Below are 8,341 nucleotides of genomic sequence, written 5' to 3'. Positions count from 1 at the left end.
ACTGGTGATCTGATGTACTGGGAAAGTGAAAGTAATTTTTAAATTGATCTTTGGTGGTACATTATGTTCCTTGTCTATCTGTGTTAGATGGAAATATGCTGCTCTGGTGACAGTAAATGCTATGTGTTTATACTTGAGATGTTTCCTGTGAGCTTCTGGAAGCTATTGGACTAGATCCTCAGAAAGCACGAACAATTACAGTTATATTGGATTTGGCCTATGAGAAGACTTTTTTAACCTGCATTTACAGCTATGAAGGGTTAACAGTTGCATTTTAGTTTGATTTAAACAGGGCTTCAGCAAAACCTTTACTTCAAGGACTGTCTGTATAAGCTGCAAGGGAAATCAACCTATGTCAATCTACTACTTCTTTGGACACTGGCTTACTTCCTTATGGTGCAGCAAAGAACGTATCTGTAAAAAAGTAATTCCACAAATAATCTGAAAGCAATATCCATGACATGTCACTGCTTTTCCAGAGAAATAGTATGTAGATATCTTAATGTTGTCTAAGATTAAGAAAGGACAATGTCTTTTTTGGGAAACTGTTGAATAAGAAATTGCACTGGACCCTAAATAGCCTTGACACTCTCCAGCCATAATAATTGCAACTTTTGTAGCCCTTGGAAATAGAATTAGGGAGAGTTTCTCTACCCTGTCACTCACTTGCACAGGCATGCAGAGGTGGGACAGAGTTTTACCAATTGGTTCCTTTGTTACTGGCAGACAAAAAGATAAATTAGTGTTGCAACCTGCCTTTTCCTTTCCTTTTTTAAAAAATTTGCTTAAAAGACTAAGACTAAGATCAAGAGCTTTGCAGACGTATCAAGAATTAATGACCCTTGTGTAAGTCACACGTCCCGTGCCAAACAATCTACATCCCAGCTGAGGTGACGAGTACAGAGACAAACTCTGACAGGGAGTATGTCATGGGAGTAGCAACTGTACAGGAACAAGTATTGGGAATGACTTGTTACAGGGAAAACAAAAGAAGATTAGGGATTCAGAAAAAGATGTGACCAAGATGTCCATAAAAATGAAAGTTGACTAGTCTGACAAGTCTTGGATTTCAAAGTTTTGCTGGATGTATATCTAGACCCTAATGGGTCTTAATTTTTTTTTTTTTTCCTTACTGTTGTTTTGGGTTTCTTTCGTGTTAGTATAAAAGAGAGGTATCCTCTTATGTAGTAGTTCCCTTGAGCTTTTCCTACTTATCTCTCTTTTAATCATAGTGAAGAATCCACGCCTTTTGATATGATCACCTATCGCTGATGAGGATTACTAGGATAAGGGGAATTACCCAGTCCATGCTAGGCAAGGTTGAGGTGTAGTTAAGGGAAAATGTATGCATGGAGCTCTTTGTTTTAGCTTTTTCTCTATGTGCTATAGAACTTTCAAGGAAAGAACAAATAACGCTTTCTTCTGGGGAAGCCATTTTGAGTTACTATTCAGTCAGTGTCAAATTCAGTTTGGCCTCATTTGGAACAAGGGGAGTTGCAGCCTGTAGATAGATTCAAAGAATATCTGGGCCATGACAGATGGAGTCAACACAAGGGAGAGAGGTATTAAGCCCTGATTTAGTGTATAAAACTCTTTTAAGCTGTGTTTAATCTCTTTATGGTCTGTGCCAGAAATGATGCAAAAGTCTTATATTTTTGTCTGTGCAGAAGAGTTGGACCAGGTCAAAATCCTGTGCACGGATCCTTACTATGGAAACTTCTGCATCAGGCCTTAAATCAAAACCGCGTGGGTCATGCCTGTCTATGACCTTGAATAACAACAACCAGTGCTGCAGTCTAATAGAGTCTTTGCTAATGCAATTAAAATATCTAGGAAATAAAAGACAAGATGTGAGTTATAAGGCAGCCCCTCCAAATAGCAAAATGTTGGGCATCATCAGGAATAGTACCAAGAAAAAGACAGAGAACATTGCTTTACTGCTATATAAAAATTTGGCTTTGCCCACATCTTAAAAACTGTATGTGGTAATTGTCTCCCCATCTCTAAAAGGACAGACTGGAGTTAAAGGAGGTACAGAGAGAGGAAACTAAAATGATTAAGAGGATGGGGCTGCAGCATAACAAGGAGAGACTGAAATGTCTGGAACTCTCAAGTATAGGCAGGAGAAGGCTGAGACAGATGGAATTGATTTTTACAAATCAATGAAGAAGATAGATCAAATGCAGTCCATTATTCACCAAACCCTGTATTAATAGAACTAGGGTCTGCATAATTTCTTTGGTTTTAAATCAATCCTCTACTAGTTTTGTTACTTTGCACACTGCATAGTTAACCTCAGGTATGTGCTGCCACAGGAGACAGTGGAAGCAGACAATGTCAACAGATACAAAAATTAGATGAAACAATGAATTGGAGGTCCGTAAATAGGTACTGAAGGGATTAGGCAGGAGGATTCTGTAACAACCCCCATACAGCTCTTGAAGAGGAGACAGAATACTCAGCTAGATGAACCCCAGCAGGGTGTTTCTTATGTTTTTGCATTCTTAAGGCTGTCACATAATGGTGTCTGGTGCAACCAAAGGCTAAAGATTTAGGTGAATTCTTTTTCCAGGAGAATACAAAGATTTTTTTCTTGTCTTTTGGGTTGGCTATTCCAGCTTATGCACTGTAATACATCAATCTGTAGGAGAGTGTTTTCTTCTTTCTTTTGTTTGTAAATCAGCCATTTCAGCTTCATGGAACAGAAAGTTATAGTTTGGGGTTGTTGTTCAGTTGCTTTTTTAATAAGACTTCAACCAATGCTTGGAGTTAAGTACAATTACACATAGAGCAGGAAGAGGTGGTAGAATTATATTGTGCAATCATTTTATTTTTGGAAAATAGTTTGCAACTACTTGCGATTACACTTATATTGAAAATAATCTATAAAACAATTCTGGGAAAATGTATTTTCATAATTTAATATAATTGTGTGGTATTCAGTGGTGGCTTAGTTCTGTTAACTTTGCTGTTCTCACCTAGTACACTTTATTTTTTGACATCTTGATGGGATGAGCCACTAGGTCTGACTTAAATTGGTGGAGTTGATCCCTTTTTGGGATCAACTTAAGTCACTTCATTCTAGATTTAAGTACTTTATACTCTGTTTTGGGGAAGGTTATAATTATGTCATTTGTGGTGAAAGAGAAGATTACTTCTCCCTCTTCCACTTTTTCCTTCATTTGAGTAGTATGCTACTGTCAGGCTTGAGAGCATGGAGTTTATTTCTTTGCAAGCCAGCTGACATGAGACTGTCAATGCAATTATGTTAAGCAGCCTTTTGGATCCATCTTTTGGCTTTGGTGGACAGTCATGCCTTTATTATGCTTTCTGCCTTCTGTGAGATGACTTAAAAGAAAGGTAAATTATTATGAGCAATTTATACACTCCACCAAGATTTTTCAGGAAAATAATTATTCTGCCAAAATTTGTGAGTTTGGGGGTCAGTAAACACTTTCTTGGCTCTCTAAATACCAGCTTAAAACCAATATGGCAAACAGATAATAGCACAAAGAACCTGGGAATATTTCTGCATCAGAATGTCCATTATTGTATTTTTGTATTATTTCTTTCAGCATGAATTGCAAGACTGGGCACAGTCTAAATGACTTACCCTGGGGTGGCCAGTTTCATTCTGTTTCCTGCTTCTCTCTCTCTTATCCTTCCCTGGAAGCAGGACAGGCCTTTTCACACCAGCCTAGGAGAGGAATAAGCAGGAGGAAGGCTGTACTCTTCCTCCTTCCTTCAGACTTAGACATCAGCTTTCCACCTTTTTCCCAGTAAAATGCCAGAATATTTTGTCTGAGGTAAGCAGGTCTCAAGCAAGCAGTGAGCAATGAGCCTGTGCTGAGGTGTAGGATCTGACAGTATAGGAGAAGATGAAAAGCAGTGGGTCTCCGTCCCAGTAACGCTTCACATAACCTCCACAGTCAAGTCCTTCTGGAGAGGTCACAGACCCCTTCACAGCCCTTCCCAGAAAGATCAAATTCTCCCAAGCAGGAGACTTGTGAAGAGAAGGAAAGCCCCGTACCTATCTGCAGATACCTAAATCCTTTTGCACTTACAGTTTTTGCAAATAACACAATAGTTGGCATTATCTCTAGACAAAGTCATATTTTGTGTCAGTAACGCAGAAGATTCCAGCAGTGTCACCTATTGCTGTCACAGTCCTTATCACTAAGGCAGTTACCCGGATCCCAGCCAAACTTAGCTCACTCTTGGGGAGCTTGGGGGGAGGCAGGGAAAGCAGAGTTGGTGTTTGACAGCCTGCACCTGGGAGTGCACGCGCACCCTTTTATGCCTTATCACACAGCTATACCAGCCAAATACTTTCTTTATGTGTCAGGAAAAGGTGCAGTGACAGGAGCTGGCTGCCAGTATTTGACAAGAGGGTGGTTCAGGGAGAGAACTGGATGGTTAGTTGAAGCTAAGATGCTAAAAGATGTATACCTATGACTCCGATATTTGATGTGACTATGATGAAAGTATCGGTGACCTTTGCGGTGCTGCTAATGGATCACAGAGTCAGGTCTCAGGCAAAGTTTTACAAAGCCTAGGTTTTAGTGTTTCTTACCATTGAAAAGATTTTTGAAGATTAATGTTTGGAAGGGAGAAAACTATAGAAACATATTTGCAAAATTCCTGTTATTATTTTTTTTCTTTAGTTCTCAAGAGAGCTTTTAGAGACTCAGAGTAGCAACCTGTTTTTCTTGACTTTCACCAATGTTGTCTGACTTAGCAAATGACCCTGCAGGCCTTCAGTCTCTTTCTGTACTCACTGATGGCCAGGACCTCTTGCTCTTACAAAGACTTGTGTGGCTTGTCATGGCTTAAGGCTGCTTCAGTTACGAGCTTCACAAACAAAAGTTAGCTTTGCTATAGCTTCAATGCCAGGAAATAAACACGCATACACTTAAAATCCAATGAAAGTCAGGCAAGGTCTTTCTAGGGTTTTCAGTTCAATCACTACAGCCCTACTCAACTAGGGAGCCTAGAGAACAAGTAAAGAGTAGAAGGAAGAGTCCTGCCTGCCTTTCATGTAGAAAAACCTGACTTCTTCATCTTTTTCAAGGCACCAGAATGTCAAGTCAGGTTGTGTTGCCTAAGGCTGCTATGCAGTGAGGGGATTTAAATGTAACCTCTGCATAAAGAAAAAGGAAGTCCCTTAATTCATTCAATATTTTATTAGAAATCTCTTAATGCTGGTCGTATTCCTAAAGGTAAACATCTCAAAGGCTTTTCAAAGCCTGTATTTCATTATTTAATAACCTGTTTTCAGTAACATAATTCCCTGGGTCTGAGCTTGTAACTAAGTCCACAGGCTGGAAATATCAGCAGTCCAGGAACTGTTAAATAATTAAGCCATTGGTGCCTGTAAGTGTTAGGGCTTGAATCACTCATATTTTATTTTCACAAGCTGTTGGGGGAAAAATAGTGTCGTGAAAAAAGATTACTTACTAGCTCTTTCTAAGGACAATATGACTTTTGTCTACAATGGCATGGTTTGAAACTGTATGAATTTTTGTTTAGAAAGTAGTATCTATAGGAGAATATTTAGCAGTGAGCCTGTACATACCTGGCTCTTTGTGTAGAGTAGCTTCACTTGTATGTAATAGAGTTCTCCTATCTCCTGGACTCACTGGAAATCCCTACCTCTATTCAGAGGCTAAATACATTTTTATAGGACTTCTGTATGGCAACCTTTTTTAAAGAATTCTTGGGAATAGGCATTGATTGGAAAATACAGGGTAGTGTTTGGCTGTGGAACAGCACAGACCTATACTAGGTGTGTGTGCGTAAGTGCTTTTTCTTGTGCTTGCGCATGTGTATGTGCGCACATATATGTGTACACAAGCCCACATTTGCACGTATCCTGTCTCTCAAATGGGGGAAATGTCTCTGAAGGTAACTGAAGGCCAAATATTTGGACTCATTTTGACATCTCGGACACTGTGGTGGAAGTCGAATCATTTTGAACACATAGGATATGACATAGACTGCTCTCTAATTTCAAGCAGATAGAGGCAGGTCAGTCCACTGAGGGAGTTTCTCATCCATGAATGATATATGTCATGGTTTTTCTTCATCAGAGAAAGATGAGATTGGTTTTATCATAGTACCATTCACCCTGGAGGAGGACAAAGTAGTACAACCATGGATATAGCGTAAGAGAATAGGAGTTCAAGGAGGGATAACAGAGGGCTTTTGCGAGCACTAATAACATGCACTCCCTAATTTAGTCCAGACAGAAAACAATTGAGTGAGCGCCATAATTTAGTACAGAACCAGTTTACTTTCTTCTGTAGACAATATGAAATCAGTCACTATGTGGAGTGAGATGGCTGGATAGAAATGGTGGGGCGGGGGGGGGGGGGGGCTGGCGGGTAGAGGAGGAAAATGAGATTTTGGTTAAGTGTTGTAGGACATGAGAGTATTTTCCTTGTACTGCTAAATGGAATTCTGCACTTAGTGCAAAAAACAAATTAATGCAAGGCAGGAAATACATACGGACTGTCTCAAATACTGGTTTTTGTTCTGTTGCATATGATAGTATGACAATGCTACCTTTCTCTATCTTTCATCAAACATACTTATTAAGCTGACATCTGCAAATAAGTGGTTAGGATTAATTTATCTTTTTCATTGCGTCCATTTGTTTACTTTGGCTTTTTTAAATACTTTGGGACTCTTGTGATCTGTAATGGGAAATCTGTCTGCATTCCCTTCAGAGTTTATTTGCTGTGTTTACAAGCTTGGACTATATTGATAAAGTTACTAAGGAGAAATTAGCTTTTGGTGTTGCAGGAAGCTTTAGCGACTTTATATATACACACAAAATTTAAACATTCAAGCATTACAGTAAAAAACAAATTTTAAATTCTTTGCTTTCAAACCACTCATAAACTATGAAATACTAGAATTAGGCTCAGCTTCTACATTGTGGCTTAAATCTCAAACTAATGTTTGCATACACAACTAATAGAGAATGTCTTCTGCCATCACTTTCATCTTGTGGCCCAAGACTACTTGCTTCTAAGGTCTTGGTGTTTCTCATAGAACAGATTTTTTTTTTTTTTTTTTTAAATCTTTGCCACTAGGATTTGAGAAGATTGCTGTAATATAATTGTACTCTATTCCAGTTCAGTGTCACTATTGTTTTGAGTCACTACACTTGCTGAAGTGGGCAGGTTTCTTTTCAGGAGTTAGCAGCCTAAATGTGAAAGCTTCCTTCCCGCCACCCCTCCCCCCACCCCTCCTTATTTTAATGACATTTTTATCCTTTTTTGAAAGAAGCATAAGCATTAGTGTGAAGGATGAAAGATTATTTAAAATAGTAATAAGATACTTACAAGGTTCCAGGTAAGCAACCTCAAATCACCTCAGATTTGCAACAGAGGAAGCACATATACAGGTAGTTATCATAGAGCTGCTAAACTGAGGTAGCTTGTCAAATTTTCTGCCGTGTTCTTGCTCAGTCTGTGGCAAATGTGGTGCAACATGCCTGCCTTTTTGTCTTCGCTCTGGGGATAAAAGGACATTCATAGCAGCAATGTAAGAGGCTTCTGTCAGTTTTCCATCAATAGGTAAACTCAGTTTTATTTGGGGAATGCATGTCCCTGAAGCATAGAAGGAAGAAATAAATAGCTCACTTTGAATGAGTAGTCTTAGAATAAACACAAGTAAATATGAATGACATAATGTACATTATTCTTTAGAATTAAGATTTCCCTTTGGAGTTAGCAGGTGATTAAATGTCAAATTTAAGGCAGAAATTGAACCAAGATGCCAATAGATTATTTTTTCTCTGTTGCAGTAACTCTCATTTCCTTTTTAAAAATCCAGCTTATCAAGCTGTTTTAGATGTCACAAAAGGGCTTGGACGAATAGCTGTTAGGTCCCTGCATCAGTCTTGGCAATTTTGGTATTGTTGGCTTACTGTAAACTACAAAAAGTCATACTGTTGTGTGTCTGTCCACAAAATTAATCTTAACACCACACTGCAGCTTGCTTTAGAGGCCACTTCTAACACGAAGAAGTTTAAAGAATCCATTAGTTCCACCTAGAATGTCACTGTATCTCTAAAGAAATAGGAATGAAAGTCAAATGCAGTTTTTAATGCTTGTTAAAGTAAAAACTTATTGAATTTCATTACTTAGGTCCTTGTTGTTTTAAACTACTTATTAATGAATTGATTAATTTATAATTTTTAATTTACCTTCTATTTAATTGTATAGTTTGATTTAATTAATTTATCATATTTTTAATTATTTTATAGACTTCAATTAATTTCCAATTAATATTAATTATTAATATATAAATTATTCAGCTTTTGATCATTAAC

The sequence above is a fragment of the Pelecanus crispus genome, chromosome 4, assembly GCF_030463565.1.
Source record: "Pelecanus crispus isolate bPelCri1 chromosome 4, bPelCri1.pri, whole genome shotgun sequence".
Taxonomy (NCBI): domain Eukaryota; kingdom Metazoa; phylum Chordata; class Aves; order Pelecaniformes; family Pelecanidae; genus Pelecanus; species Pelecanus crispus.
This window is presented reverse-complemented; position numbering follows the sequence as displayed.